Source organism: Macrobrachium nipponense, chromosome 5 (genome assembly GCF_015104395.2).
Source record: "Macrobrachium nipponense isolate FS-2020 chromosome 5, ASM1510439v2, whole genome shotgun sequence".
NCBI classification, from domain to species: Eukaryota; Metazoa; Arthropoda; class Malacostraca; order Decapoda; family Palaemonidae; genus Macrobrachium; species Macrobrachium nipponense.
Window position 1 is genome coordinate 54130375 of NC_061107.1, and position 17268 is coordinate 54147642.

Sequence of the window (17268 nt, forward strand, 5' to 3'; positions counted from 1 at the left end):
ACAGATCACACCAACTCCAATGGCCAAATCTGCCACCTGAAATCGAGGTAACTATCTGACTTGCACTAACAAAACTATTAACCCTTAAACGCAGAGCCGCTATTTACCATAGTGTCTGCCGTATGCCGGCGGCGTTCGGGAGTGAGCGCCGAAGCGGAAAAAAGGTTTTTGTCAAAAAATCACAGCATGCTTAGTTTTTAAGATTAAGAGTTCATTTTCGGCTCCTTTTTTTGTCATTGCCTGAAGTTTAGTATGCAACCATCAGAAATGGAAAATAATATCATTATCATATGTACATATTGGAATATGTGACAGCACAAAAAAAATATTTCATTTATAATTGTATACAAATCGCGTTGTGACCAAACCGTTAAAGCTAACGAGTTAATTTTTTTTCATTGTATTGTACACTAAATTGCAATGATTTTGGTATACAACAAATTGTAAAATGATCAAAGCAACACAGAGAAAATATTATCACAAAATGATGCACGAATTCGTAACGTGGGAACGTAAAAAAAGTTTTTTTCAAGAATTCACCATAATTCGAAATATTGTGCTAGAGACTTCCAGTTTGTTGCAAAATGAAGGTAATTGATTGAATATTACTAGATTGTAAGAGTTTTAGATTACAATTGCAGTTTTCAACCATTTCGGTCGAGTTAAAGTTGACCGTAGGTCAAATTTTTTCTATATCGTGATTTATATGAAAATATTTCAAAACTGATAAAAGCTATAACCATGAGTTATTTTTTGCTGTATCCTACTGGAAATTGCATACATTTTCATATATAAAACTTTATGTAACGGCTAATATAATACTGTGCAAACGTTACGATAAAGTGAAGAAAGAATTTCTAGATTTTCAGCAGTTACCACGTGCCTGATGTAAGGAAAAAGTGTTTTTCAAAAATTCACCATAAATCAAAATATTGTGCTAGACTTCCAATTTGTTGCAAAATAAAGGCAAATGATTAAATATTACTAGAATGTAAGAGTTTTAGCTTACAATTGCGTTTTTCGACCATGTCGGTTGAGTCAAAGTTGACTGAAGGTTGAAAATTTAGCACTTATCGTTTTTTGTATGAAAATATTTCAAAACTGATAAAAGCTACAACCATGGGTTAGTTTTGGTTGTATTTTGAAATTGCGCACATTTTCATATATAAAACTATATAACGGCTAATATAAAAGGTGCAAAAATTACGACAAAGTGATAAAAGAATTTCTGAGATTTTCGGCAGTTACCACGTGTGGGACATAAGGAAAAGTTTTTTTTTCAAAAATTCACCATAAATCAAAATATTGTGCTGGAGGCTTCCAATTTGTTGCGAAATGAAGGTAAATGATTCAATATTACTAGAATGTAAGAGTTTTAGTTTACAATTGCGTTTTTCGACCATTTCGGTCGAGTCAAAGTTGACCGAAGGTTGAAATTTTGGCACATCCTGATTTTTATGAAAATATTTCAAAACTGATAAGACTACAACCATGAGTTATTTATTGTTGTATTCTACATGAAATTGCACACATTTTCATATATAAAACTTTATGTAATAGCTAATATAAAATGGTGCAAACATTACAACAAAGTGACGAAAGAATTTCTGAGATTTTCAACAGAGTTACCGCGCGTGGACGTGAGGAAAAAGTGTTTTTCAAAAATTCACCATAAATCAAAATATTGTGCTAGAGACTTCCAATTTGTTGCAAAATGAAGGTAAATGATTGAATATTACTAGAATGTAAGAGTTTTAGCTTACAATTGCGTTTTTCTACCATTTCGGTCGAGTCAAAGTTGACCGAAGGTTGAAATTTTAGCACTTATCGTGATTTATATGAAAATATTTCAAAACTGATAGAAACTAATAATATTCAATCAATTGTCTACATTTTGCAATAAATGGGAAGTCTCTAGCACAATATTTCAATTTATGGTGAATTTTTTAAAACTTTTTTTTTTTTTTTTTTTTTTTTTTCGTCGCTCGTTACGAATTCATGCATCATATTGTGATAATATTTTCTCTGTGTTGCTTTGATTGTTCTACAATTTGTTATATACCAAAATCATTGCAATTTTGTGTACAATACAACGAAGAAATAATAACTCATTAGCTTAAACCGTTTTGCTCACCGTGCGATTTGTATACAATTATATATGAAATATTGTTTTCACGCTGTCATATATTCCAATATTTATATATGATAATGATATTTTTTCATTTTTGATGGTTGCATACTAAACTTCACGCAATGACAAAAAAAAGGAGCCAAAAATGAACTCTTAATCTTAAAAACTAAGTGTGCTGTGATTTTTTGGAAAAAAACTTTTTTTCCGCTTCGGCACTCCCTCCCGAACGCTGCCGGCATACAAGAGAAACTTTCGGAAATACCAGCTCGGCGTTTAAGGGTTAATTGAATTTGATATTGTGAACCTATTGCTCTTTTTTTTTTTTAGTTAATAATATATGAGGGTGTACTATAGCCATTATTGCAGTTTGGAAGATTTTTATAAGAACAGGTCATAAAATTAAGCTCAGAAATGTTATCTCTCTCTCTCTCTCTCTCTCTCTCTCTCTCTCTCTCTCTCTCTCTCTAAGCTGATGTAATCTCTGTCACAACAAAAGGCACAGACCCACTAACCCCCCACTGCCTCCCCCTCGCCTCCCCTCGTCGTTGTCATAATCATTTCAAGGTCATCTGCTGCCTCCTCCAACCCTCACACTTGAGCTGTTCTTCGTCGGAGGTGTCGGAAACCTCTAGATTATCATCAACATCACTTTCTAATTCCATTAGTAGTGAGTTGATGGCATCCATGCCCAGAGAATACTGCTGCTGGCCATTGTTGATGAGAACTGCAAAACAATGCAAAAACTGACAAATTGGCATTTGAAGGAAATTGAACCATATGGCAATATACGGCATCCCAGCCAAAATAAATGGCATGCATATGGTACACACACCATCTGCCCAAAGTTTCCAACAATACAAAACTATCCAAGTATCAACAGTGTTCGACAGGAAATCACTATGTAGTAACTTTGCTTTTTGATCACTTACCCCTTAACCTGAGAAATGCGTCGATATCATTTTATGACAGTCCGGTGTTGCGGCTATCTTAACAAAAATGCTATTCTTCAGTCTAATACATAATTTTACCATCGGTTTTGTAATTACTTTGTGCATGTGTTAACAAAATATTTTTTCCCCTCTTTCTTTTTGCTATTTTGTTATAAACTGTCAAAGTTACTTTTATTGCGCGACATGGCATTTTGACCGATGAATAAGTGGTGCGGTAGTACCATGGGTATCGGGTCAGTTAGTTGTCATTCATTGGTGGGGAGGAAGCTGGGTATCACAGGCTTTGTTGGGCCCATTAGAGGATAGCATATTTTTACTCCTTGTTACGTTGTGATGTATTATCCTATTTTTGACAAGTAACAACTTATTGTACCGTATATCGGAGAGTGTAACAATAATGAAAATTACTTTATATTTTAAAATCCTGAGTATAGAATTTTTTTCTGTTCTCAAAAAATGAATGCTCTTTCATGTTGCTATAGCAGCATTTACTGTTTACAAATAGTTTATTTGCTTCATAAGTATTTTTTTTATTTATGTATTCATATGGTAACTATTATTACTATTGTTATTATTGTAAAGTATGTTAAAATATATATCATATTTAGAGAGAATATTCTACCTTTATTACTTACAAGTTCAATAATAAAAATTACCTATCATATTTGAAGGAACAAAATGAGTAAAAATGATGCAATCTTCTAGTCTTTTGCGTATAATAGGTGTAACAAATAAAATACTTTGATATTTAATTTACGTTAAAAAATCAATTATCGTGATTATGTAAAAATATTACTTCTGATCATTGATGTGTTTTATAGATAACATAGTAAATAATTTGAATAACTTTACATGAACTTATGACTTAGGGGTCATATGAGATCAGTCAGTAAATACAATAAGTTTTTACTTTATTTTAGTCTTGCTTTTGTTTTATTTATAATATGCACTATACCAAAACCACAACCACCACCACCAACTGTTGTAGGAATGTTAAAAAAATATAGAAAATTCTTATCATCAAAATACATAATGAATATGGACATTTCATAAAATATTTCATAAAAAGGTTATTTCTCTCTCTCTCTCTCTCTCAAACAAACAAGAACTCAGAAAACAATACATATGTAACTTTCATTGTTATCAAAATAGAGCTTTACACATACCCAATTCAAAATAAACAATTACTATCATGGTAACTCTTAACTGCTTGTTATGTTTTATTACATTTTATTTAAAAAACCTCTCATCAGATACTCAAAAAAAAAAAAAAAAAAAAACAAAAAAAAAAAAAAAAAAACATTTGGGAGTGTTGCCATAATTTACACTAGGCAACCGCATGCTGACGTAGATTTTGGGAGTTGCCGTGCCTTTTATTTCCCTTAGTGAGCAGGATATTATGTTGCGATATTATGTATGTGTGTGTGTAAGTATGCTATTCTATATGATTGTTTTATTGCACATGTTTCTAATGTATTAACATAAAACAAGTCTTGACTGAAAACAACATTTCAATATTTTCACTTGCATAAAATTTAAATTTGTTCTATGGGGAATTTCTTTATTGTACATAAATATATATGAGTAAAATAAAGTTCTAAAAATTAAAACTTTTACTAGAGAAATAGTTTTATCATGGAGAAATAATTCAAGTTAACTAATGTTATGAGGGAATTTGTGAGAAGAGATAGAAAATGGGGCTCTGAAGAAGCTTATAGCAGTTCCCCATACAGCCGCTCAAGAGGCTTGTAGCAGTTCTCGGGTTAAAGGTGTTGTAGGGTCGAGCTCGACCCTGGGAAGTGTCAGAAAAGTGGGAATGACAAAGGCAAGGTGAACGCAGGTTCTGACATGATTGTAGTTTGTGGACTGCTGGCCTCTTGCAGGTCAATCACACCCAGATTTGAGATAGACAATGATTTATGGGAAAAAACATGTTTTTTAACATACGCTAGGGGTTGCGCACGACCCGTTGTATTTATCCAGGGTTAATAAGGCTCCTTCAGCATCCCAAGGGACTGCAGTAGTGGAGCTTTCTCCAGTATCCTCTGAAGAAGCAGTAGAAGACCAAGAAGCCTCTTCATCTGCTTATGCCTCTTTATTGAGATTCCTGCTGCCGCCATCTTTTCAGACTACTTTTTGCCAGCAGCTCCGTCGTCACCCGCTTTGACTTTTTTCATGGGTGTGAAACCCTCAACTTCCTCCATACTACCAAAAATGGTACTTTCGTGATCAGCGAAGAAAGCTGTTTATATACAGGGAGTTCCCGGCTTACGACAGGGGTTCCGTTCTTGAGATGTGTTGTTAACTGGAAAATTGTCAAAAATCCTAAGAAAACCTTACTTTTAATGCTTTAGGTGTATTAAAAACTATGTAAACTGCATTTTTATTGCATTTTCATCAAAAAACCTTCAAATATTAATTATTTTGCATTTTTGGAGTCATATTTCTTCCATCAGATTGGCGTCGTAAGTGCCATAACCCTGGAACATGCATCGTAAACCTGGAACTAATTTCTGATGAATGTAATTGAAAAGCGTTGTAACCTCAGAACGTTGCAAGCCGAACAGCTGTAAGCCTAGGACTGCCGGTAGATATTGATTCTAGGATATTCACTTTAAAGTGGCTCTTACTTAAATTGGTTATGCTACTTATTCTAGACAAGATTTTAATATGTAGCCTTATCGATTAGCTAGGCCACACAGTCATGAATAAGATTACTTTTTATTGAGCCAAATAATTTTTTGAACCTTGAAAATACTGGTTTTTTTTCTCTTACATATAAGCTAGGCTACCAAATCATAGCAAACAGACATTTTGCTAAATTTAAGATACTTTAGTATGTTGCATTACAAGGATATATAAAACTATCCTATCAATACTAACCTTATTTTACCTTGGAGCCTAAGTAAATCAACAGTTACTCTAGGCCTAATTTAGAACATCTAATTAGAATTTTAAACTTCAACACTCAAAGTTGCACATATTTAAAACAAATACTTAAAATGCAGCCTTAAGGTTAGGCTTCTATCTCATTTGGCACCAGTTGCCCATTTTTTGCTAGTCTTAGGTTAAATGGTCTAGGCTAACAATTTAGTCTCGTAGGGTGCTTTGTAAAAGTTTACCCCTTAACATTAGGAATTACCTGGTCTTGGGTTGCTTAGGTCATGCTATATATGTAGGCTATACATATACAACGAAAATAGTTTAGCCTGTTTATCGACTTCTAGGAACTTATCACTGAAACATTAGGTAACTATCTAATCATGGCTATTTAAATCACTTTTAAGATACATAGTCATAGGTTACAGGCAAGAAACAATAGCTAGCATAATCTCAAATTATTTGCAATGAATCGGTTAGGCTAATAGCTCATGTAAGCTTATTCCTAGGAAATTGTAGCCATCGTTATCTGAGAAGATTAACTACATTAATAATACATCATGGATAAATTTTTTAGCCAAAACTTCCAAAAGGAATGACAAATTCTTTAACAATTCTTGCTTTCATAAAAGAGCTAGCAAGGATCATGTATCACACAGACCATGTGATCTCCAAACAAAGGTCGGTTGTTATATTCATAACAAACCTTTGTTCTACAGTTTTAAACCTAAATATTTTTCACTAAATCTTAAAAATTTTGGAGATTCCATGATCCCTGAAGAAAAAAAATAGATCAAAATGTCTCAAATTGAGGATTACTGGTTGTCAGGCACCTTACTCTGCGTTGACAAGAAGGGTAATGGTTCTTGTTCTTTTAACTGGCCCGATCGTAAAACAAGATGGCCGATGCGAATGTGCACTAGTCACTTCTGCAGTTTTGACGTAGGAAACTGGGTACAGCTTAACTGAAGACAAGACAAAATGCCTTCTTATCTTTGAGTCCATTATACTCTATCACAAGTCATAGTGTTTATCATTATGGCATAATACCTGGCTACAAGACGAGGCTTTAAAGATATTTCTTTGATATTAGTCTAGTCACCATGGGGTGCTGGCACACACCATGGACGGTAACCCTTTGAGTACGAAACAGTGACTACACTATCAAAATACATACATAACAATAGTAAGCATTTTTTCCTTAGCTCTTTTAAAAAGTTATGCTGTACTTCACTGTATCCAATAATACTGTGTAGTCTCATATTACTATAGTATTATAAAATACAAACAAAGTGATCAGTGTTTTCGTTTGGAAATAGTTAAGGGCAGAGGCAGGTTTATTTCACCCTCAATTCAGAGTAATTTTCTTACTTCTATTCAGCTTAAGTAGATCTCTAGAAACTATTTATGTGGGACAAGGTTATTTTTTGTTATATGAAGTACTTTTAAGTTGAAATATGACTTAAATACATCTTGTAAACTAGATTGTAATTTTTTTTATAGATGGTGTTAGGAGCATGTTTTTTGTGTAAAAAAAAACTGATTCCTTTCACTATTTTTATCCTATTTCATAATCTTTTATCAGTGTGAAAACAGTATAAAATGTGTTCTTTCATGGCTAATATTTTTTATTAAAATACTTTTCTCCACAATTATTTGAGGTAGAGTTGCATCCATGGTGCTTATTTACGAAAATTTATTGTCATTTGCAGTGTGAACATTTCTCAGCTTCAGCTACAACTGCAGCTTAACTTTAGCAGTAGAAGCAGTGCCCGGTTACCGGCAGCCTCGGTATTATGGCGCTTGAAAAGTGGCCATTTATGGTGCCATAACAGGCCAAGTTCCGATTATCGGTGACATAACATGCCCAACAGAGGCGCCAACAACCAGTTATCGGCACTATAAGTGCCATTGTGGCCCCATAAATTGCCGAGTTTTGGTTAATGGCGGTTTTTGCTTATCGACACCCCCTTGGGAATGGAACCCTTTCCGATAACTAGGGTCTGCCTGTATCTTGATTTGCACCGAGCTGAACTGATTTTTGAGTGACATTTTTAATTTTGGCTTATTATTTTCTGAAAGTGACATCATGATTTTTTTTTCAAATACAGAAAAAAAAATAATAAAGGCAGTCCCTGGTTACTGGGGGGAGGGGCCGGTTCCATTCCTGTTGGGGTGCCAGTAAGCAAAAACTGCCATAAACCAAAACTTAGCAATTTATGTCGCTTATGGCACAGATAACTGGTTGGCGCCGATAACCTGTTATCGGCACCTTAAATACCATTATGGCGCCTCTGTTAGGTATGTTATGCCTTCTGGTGCCAATAACCGAAACCCAGCCTATTTGGCGCCATAAATCGCCGATAACCGGGGACTGCCTGTAACTTTGAACTTGAATTTATAAATAATTCCATATGCAATATTTCATTATAAGTTGAAGAATAAGCAGTCAAAATTTGAAGCAAATCATAAGGAAGTTATGAGCATTTAATTTATAATGGGGCCTTATGGCATCAGCTTACCCCTTAACATCAGTCCCTCGTAAGATTTTTGAGTCCATAATTGCAGGTGAAATTATGGATCACATTGATAGAAACAACTTGTCGTTAAACAGCCAACATGGTTTCAGACAAAAGAGATCCTGCCTATCAAACCTCTTGGAGTTTTTTCATAACATGGATGGTATTTACAACAGAGCAGTAGATACATATATGTACTCTACTTAGATTTCCAATAGGCCTTTGACAAAGTTCCACACAATAAACTAATAACAAATGTTAGAGCTTTAGGAATTGTAGGAGAATTAGCAGACTGGATCAAATTCTGGCTTGACTAATAGAGAACAGTCTTAATAAATGGTGAAGAATCAGAATGGGTAGATGTGACAAGCGGAGTTCCTCAGGTTTTTGTCCTTGGCCTGCTCTTGTTTTTTATTTACATATTGACATTGATGTAGGCTTACTAGCAGGATAGCCAAATTTGCAGATGACACCAAACTTGGTGTAAGTGCAGCAGATCCTGATAGTGGAAAATTTAAGAAATTATCCTAAGAAATATATGAGAGTGGTTAAAGAGATGGCAGATGCCTTTTAAGCTGGATAAATGTAAAGTGTCACAAATAAGAACAAACAACACTCATGCTGCTTGGCTTGGGAATTACCTAAATAGTGTAGAACAAGAAGAGGACCTTGGACTCATTATTACCAAGGACTTGAAATCCAAGAAACAAAGCTGCTTGGGAATGACATAAATAGTGTAAAACAAGAAGAGGACCTTGGGGTCATTATTATCAATGACTTAAAATCCACGAAACAATTTCAAAGCTGAAAAGAAGCTACAGAAGCTAGTGGTATACATAAGGAGGCAGTTCAAATACAGAAACAAGGAAATGGTGCTGCAGCTTTACACATCCATAGTTAGACCACATTTTTAATATGCAGAAGAACAGTTTTGGTCACCAACACTAAGAAAGGACATAAATAGACTAGAAGGGGTAGCATAAGCAAGAGCCATCAGGCACATAGGTAACCAAAGACAAATAGAGAGCCTGAACATTTATGACTTAGAAACACGACGATTGCGAGGACAACTAATAGAGATATTCAAAATACTGAAAGAACAAAAGTAGATAGTAACCTCTTCACCATTAAATGAAATTCAGACAAGAAATAAGGAATAGAAAGTAGAACTGAAGAGATACAACTCATCCCGTTGTGGGAACTTCTTCACATACAAAATGTGTGACACTTGGAATTAACTACCATCAGAAGTTGTAAACAGCAGCAGTGTGGAAGAGTACAAAGAAAGCTAGACAAGATTGTTAGAACATTGTGAATGAATTGTAAAACCTGCTCCTGGAGATAGTTGAGCACATGATGTCTCCTTGGATGGATTGATATGTCAACTGTATAGTTTTTGTTCAGAGTTATTGTACATATAGTATATTTTTTGGCACTTACTATTGAATGGGTTGATTAATACACAGAAAACCTCTATATAATGACACTCCTTGGAGCAGGATTTGTTACATAGCAACTTAGCAGTCAGTTGGCTAGACATTGTGTGGGGTTGTATGCTTTTGCTCTGCTAACCCATTGTAATTTTACTCTTGTTTTCTTTAGGCACTTGACTAATAATCTAGAAATAGTGACGACTAAACACCGTGCTGTGAAGAGAAAACAAAGCTGTAAAGCAATAAATATCATTCTTCTTCATCCAACATATTTTCTAGCCTGAGTCCCTTATTGGTTGTTATGCAGATGTTTTAATGTTGTTAGTGCCAAGAAGTTAGTCCTTTGGGTTACTATTAGGCTGTTAGTGTAAAATACAAGTTTAGGATGCTTTTCCTCACTTGTTTCACAGTATATAATAATGTTTTTACTATTTACTGAAGCTCATTTATAGCTTTTTGTCTTGCTCCATGTACAACAATATGAGTGGTGTTTATGCATCAATACTTACATGATGGATTTTTGTTTGTGAAATTTGTGCTTGTATGCTACTTCTGATGCTTTTTTGTTGTTCCCTTGTTTGTAGTTTAGTGTTTGTGCTGTACACTTCTGTTATGCTCATGTGTACATACTGCAGTTTTGCCTCGGCAAACTTGCCAAGGTCTTCCAAGAAGATGGAGCCATACCTGTTATGTAAAACCTGTTTAGGCAAACTATGCTTGTCAGTATAGTGGACCCACTGTATTCACATTCTTGACCTTTGGCACAAATTCCTTTTTTTTTATCAATTTCTTTATAAAATGCACTTTTTGTGATAAAACTATTAAAAAAACCAGGTATAAGAATTTGTAGGGTTTTTTCTTGAGTTTCAACTAACAAAATAACCAGTTTTAAGCATTTTTATAGGGGTTTCAACTATTCGTGGATTGTAGCTGTTCATGGGGGGTCAGGTGAGCATCCCTCACGAATACGTGGGAACACTGTATAGGCAGACCTCAGTTATCGGTGGGAGTTCCGTTCCTGACATGACAATAATCGAAAATTGCCAAGAACTGAAAATGGGCGACATTAGTGCCGATCCCTGGTTATTGGTTATAATTGTGGACTGGCACATATTGGCACCGAAAGTCCAGGTATTGTCACCACTAGACAAGTGCTGTAAAACTGGATCGCCAATAACTGAGGCGTCCATTAACCGGGGACTGCCTGTACTCATTTTAGAGATGTATTGAGTTTAGTCAGTGGGCTGGTGGTCGCATTATGAAAGAAGGACCTACAGGGTAAGGACCCTCTGACTCCTTTTTGCTGGTTAAATTTAAGGAAAGTTATTCTTTCATTAATATGCATTTACCCACTCTCTAGTCTGTGTGCTTTCCTGCCCACTTCTCATCTTCATTGTCTGCTGTCTCTGCTACATTGATGTATTCAACTGTGATTTCACATGCTATGCCTGCTGCTCATGCCTTTCATGCTACTTTTGTTGGTGTTCTTTTTGCCTGGTCAGGGCAGTACAGTTTTTCTATACCTTTTAAGGCTAGAGGATTCAGAGAAAATATTTCTAGGCTCTTTGTGTGCTCTAGAAAGAACAAGGAGTTGGTGATTATATGTTGAAAAGTTTTTAAAATTATGCAGTATTTTGAGGGTTGGTGAAGCAAGTCTTTTCAAAGCGTGAATGAGATAGGAGGTTTAGCCACACCTTTGCTTTTTAGCGCAAACATGGTATTAATGTGGTCTTAATGGCATTTTTGTGTGGAGTTGCCAAACACAGTTTGCCCATTTTAATACAAGGAAAGTAACTGGCAGGTGGTTAGTTTCAATTCTGGTATAGGCCTTGTGTTGACAACAGGACAAGTTGCCCTTTTATCTGAGGAGGGTTCCAGATAAATAGATCTATTCATCCTCATCTCCTTATTGCCCCTTACTTTCCCCCCTTTCTAACATCTGGGTAACTGTCTCAAAATTGGAATAACTGGGATGGTTTTTAATTTTATGGATGACTGGAATACTATACCATGACTCAGCACCCTTCCTCCATTTTAATTCTATTCAGATCTACTTGCAAGAGCAGATTAGCATTCTTTATGCTGTTCATTTCAGTGCAAGGCAGATACTCTCAGATTAGTTTGACCATTACTCCTTCCCATGTAAATTTAGATCCAGATTCTTAGGTAAGGGGTTTGTTTTGAAACAAGCTTGTAGTTAAAAAAAAAAAAACTGAAACCTTTTACTTATAATTTCTCTCTTCCCTGTCCCATGTTCTTACTGTCAAATGTGCAGCAATGTGAAGTAATAACTGGATAGACTTCCAGAATTTATGGGTCTCCCTACATGTGTGCAATATGTACATGCACAAATCAATGATTGTTCTTTTGGGTTTTTGTCTTGGACATTTCTACTTTTTGACATACATAATGTATGATAAAGGGTTGTAATGAGAACCATTAAAATTTTAATTTAAGTGTATTTACAATATGGATGTAGATTCAATTAGCTGTTTGTGCTCAAGTAACCGTTTTGAAAGAATCAGATGTTGGTATCAAAATGTTGTTCCAGGTTGCTTAATACAGTAATGGAAAATGGGTGAATTGTCAGTGACCTTTCAAAATGTGTGGTAAAGTGCCCCCAACAAATTTGGATTATGATGAGGTTTGGTAACCCATAAGAATTTCTCAATATATAATGAAATATAAATCTAATTTAACTCAAGTTTTTCTAGTTTAAAGAAATTTCAAGTTAGTATTGCAATTACCGAAATACAGGCACTTTTAAGTGTGGTATACAAAAGTGCTACAAAACCAATGATATAACAGTAACAAATTGAAACAGAAAAACAAACTGTTAGATTGTGGTTTTCACTCCTAAAACAAGTCCACTTTGAAGTGTAATATTATCCTGCCTTTGAACTGATGAGACTAATCTGATCCAAGAATTTTTTATAAATAACCCATACCCAATCCTTTAATATGGAGAATGCAGATAAACACAAACTTATTTTGAGTTATAGACCAACTTTCCCCCAACATTGTATTCCCCAGTATTGGCTATAAACCCTGAATAAAATTTTTTCCAATTTTATATTTTCAGCTATCCGATTATTAAATTTTTAAGGAGTTGCAGTATATTAGATAAAGATCTAATATTTCATCAAGAACACATCATTTGGATCAGTTCTATGAGAATTAAAAATTTGAACCCATTGGTTTAGTTAAACTGTTTTAAGAATAGACTCCTTGTCGTGGTGTAAGGGGGCCCTCCTGTTAGATGTGGTTCCTTTAGTATTTATTTCGGAATAGGACCTTAGAGTATGATGAACAGACTAGACCAGTTCTGTTGTGCATTTTATGTCAGTATATTTTTAGCATTTACAGGTAAATTGAGCTTGTAAGTTGCAGACAGTCATGCACTTGAGAACATAATTTTGATCCCTATACAGGCAGTCTTGGTTTTATGGTGCTTGTCTAGCACCAAAATTTCTGTGCAAAGTTCGCCGATTTCCGGTTATTGGCTCCAACAATAGCGTATTGGTGCCAATACATGACTAACAGAGGCGACATTAACTAGTTATTGACACCGATAAGCCCCCAAAATTGCTGATTTTTGGTTACGTATTGGAAATTTTTGCTTATTAAGCTGTCAGAACAGAACCCCCCCACTGATAAACAGGAATTACCTGTATAGGATTAGTCACTATGTGAATATATTCAGATCTCTTTACATTCCTGTCCAACATGGTCTTAAAGCAGTATGTATTGAAAGTTTAAATATTTACTACCTGTACAGAAAGCTATCTCCCATGAGTCCCAAAGATAAAAATGTTCATGCTTATGGTGTGTTACATGATCTTTTCTCTTTTTCACAGGAAAAATCTAGTCATGGGAGCTATTTTGAGCATATCATTTCTGTGTCATTTTGGTCATGGAAGCATCTGAAGATAATTTCCGTTGCCAGTTCTGCATGGAGGTGAAAGTTGCTGGTTGGTTGGCTGACTGGCAGGTATAGATGAAATCTGCTTCATGCCAGCATGGGCCTTTTTGTGCTCTTCATTTTTAGTCGACACCACAGTGGTAATTTTAGGTGAGCGAGTGAATTTTTTTTTCCACTGCCTGGTTGACATGTGGCCAACTGTGTAAAAAATTAGTGATATTGTCATCTGTAAGTTAGTGCACTGTATTGTACTGTTATCTGCAAGTTAGTGCACTATATTGTGAAGTTATCTGCAAGTTAGTGCACTATATTGTACATTTTGTTGTATCTTAGCTTTTTAATTGTGCCTTTGATTGTTGATGGATCTGTTTTCTCGTTGTAATTGCTAACTCAGTATTTCATAAGCATTAAAAAAAGGTAGATTGGAATAGGTATTTCATAAGCATTAAAAAAATAGATTGGAATAAGTATAGTGCTGAAATGATGACAGCTACAGTAATATCAGACACATGCTTAAAAATATTTACTTATTTTTTATATTAATGAGATGGTGACTGAACATTCCATTGCTGCATGTGTTAGCATGAAATATATCTGTAAATATATTTGTTGCCAAAAATTACAAAATGTGATCATTTGCTGGTGAAGTGTTTTGGTGACAAATAATATAGTATAGAAAGGTATAAGGCTATAGTATTAAATAATTTTGCGGTAAGGATGAATAGAATGACTTCATATGTAAGTATTTATCATTAGAAAATTTCATTGCTTCCATTTGTATGAATGGTATAATTATGTGAACGGAGTTTTTTTATTTTGGACCAGGAGCCAGTCATTTGGAGCTACATTACACTTGAGTACTAGTTCTAAGAGTAAAGATAACAAATTGTAATATTTGTAATGTGAGAGCTTACAGCTTCAGCTTTATAGATATAATGAAGGGACTGTTTGGGATGTATGTTGTAAAAAATTTTGTGTGCCATAGTATTTTCATTCAGATTTGATGCAGTGGAATGTCATACTAAGAATAAAATTAATTTTATATCGTTGGTTTTATATTGGAATTTTCATTCAGATTTCATGTAATGGAATGTTATACTAAGAATAAAATTAATTTTTTATTGTTGGTTTTATTTTGAAATAATGGATTGTCTTGTTGTTTTATAGCTACTTGAAATTTTTTGGCATGTGTTAAATTATATTTTTTGAGGCGATATTGAAAATTACTGAGAAGGCTGTTTTAAAAAAAAACAAAATGTCCAGTGAAGTTTAGTAAAGGAAAATGTTCACTGGTATTGATGTTAGAACTTTATTAACTAAAGGAGGAGAGAAAAATTTGTTGATGAAGTGCAGGCATGGAAATATGGAATTGTTCCAACAGGATGTAAGTTACACTCTTCATATATGGAGTATCCTTCAGTGCATGAACTGGACTGGCTATAGATCTGAATAACACTAACAAGAAGAGTAACCTGGTGGAGAGGGGCAGATAGGGGATTACCTACTCTTTCCGCATGCATGTTATCCTTTCTTCTTTTGGTTGCTGTAGATTGTGGATGCCTCTCATTGCTTTCATCCATTTTGGTTGTAAAACCTTTCCCTTTTCATTTTGTGGCCTGCCAATGTACATTTCCTTGTGTATATTTTTCCATAGTTTGTGTCTATTGGCCTGGTTTTTCTTGTCGTTTGGAAAACTTACAGAACCAATGCTTCTGTGGGGGGTTGTGGACAGCCGTATAACCACTTCATGTTCTACATTGCAGTAGATCTACATACAGTGTGTACACCTTGCAGGGAAGGGAGTACACCTAAGTCCTTCCTAGTGAGGAAGGTGTTACCTTGGTCTTCCCCCTGGAAAGGGCTCTGCATCATCTCTTGGCAAGGATAAGTCACTAACTCACAGACCTGCTCATCCCTTATCTGACGATTAGGAAGCTAAAGAAATGTCATCTACATACCTATGTAATGTTTAACCTTCCCTTAACTTTGCTGGGTCCCCTCTTTTTGCCATTCTAGACTCCTTGGCAGTAAAAAATGGAGACCAACAGGCCACTGTCTCTGTCACCATCACTTATGAGAGACCCCTCCCCCCTACAGGTTCTCCCTGCTTGACAGAGGTGCACCCTGTAACTAAGCAAGTGAGAGTTGTGACAGTGGGCCACCCCCCACGACCCACTAGTGCATGGTTCCTCCCGGGAGGGGTCCAGATGTTTTTCATATCGCTGCTGCTGCTTGTAGGCAGAGCAGAGATCTCGGGTTACTGTTCAGGTGATACTGCATGTTACCTTCCCTGCTCCTGGTCCATGGCTCAGAGCAGGGTTCTCTTTCAGAGTAGCCGATCACCAGGCAGCTCTCATGAGATATCACAGGGTTGGGTAGTGCAGCTTGCTTGCTCTCCTCAGCACTGCTTGTCCCTGGATTGCCAGCATCACAGCAGCAGTTAGAGCTCCTTGTTGCTACCCCTATCCTTGCCAAGTGGGTTCATTCTTGCTCTGTTAAGAGATCTCCCATCTCTCTGCCTCTTGGGGCATAGCTTTCCTTGAGGAGAAGCTTTTTAATGTCATCACTTCATTCATGCTCCTTTCCCTGCTTTGGCCCTGCTTCTGATACAAAACCTATCTTCATTTGGAGGACAGTCATGCTAGTACTCTGGGAGCTTGTCACCTCTGAAAGCTACCTCTTCTATGGGATAGGAGTGAGAGCAAAAATCTGATATCACCTGCTTCTTCAGAAGGTGAAGGCTCCTGTTGACATCAATAAACCATCATGTACTGTGGGCCTTTCCCCTCAGGAATCCCTTCCTGCAGAAATAAACAGCCATTTTCAATAGGTAGTTTTGCTATTTTGTGAACTAGATAATGTCAGGAAGCAACCTCAGTGTTGGTGGTAGGTTCCACTTTGGAGGTGAGACCTTGGGTAAGGTTACCATGGTTATTCGTCTTACGGTGCTTTAATAAGTTAACTCCTTGATCTGCAGATCAAGGAGTTTCTTTGCAGGTGACAGATTAAGCGAACTCTTTCCCCCTGCATACAAGACAAGAAATATTTACATTTGGGAGGATTCTTATGCGCCCCCCACCCCCCCCCCCCCTCATCTCTGGCTGGACTTTGTTGAAGAGACTCCATTGTGAGGCGTGCTCTTTCACTACCACTTAGGCTAGTAATTTGGAATCGGTGATGATTGTAGTAGTCCATGTTATTCCATGACTGGACCTTTGGCAGTTTGCCATGACAACTATCATGAGGAGAGAACTCCTAGTGGATATCTGGTCCTTAACTAGCGAAGTTAATAGTTTCAGATTGAAAACATAATTTTTCTGGCTTACCAATCTGTTTCTATGTCTTTTTCCTGCTGTCTTGTCAGGTTTTGTATGAGGGCTGCCTCTCTCTTGCATCAGTTCTCATTGGGTCACAGTTTTACTTTCCCCTGGGT

The 17268-nt window shown here is 35.9% G+C and overlaps 1 protein-coding gene across 1 annotated transcript in view; it reads left to right on the forward strand.

Moving 5' to 3' along the window:
* LOC135215332 (tubulin gamma-1 chain) overlaps positions 1 to 14956 on the forward strand; it is a gene marked incomplete in the record, with an annotated part of 244554 nt that extends 229598 nt beyond the window's left edge. The window contains 1 exon segment of the mRNA XM_064249891.1: positions 13771 to 14956.
* Between the last annotated feature and the right edge of the window lie 2312 nt (positions 14957 to 17268).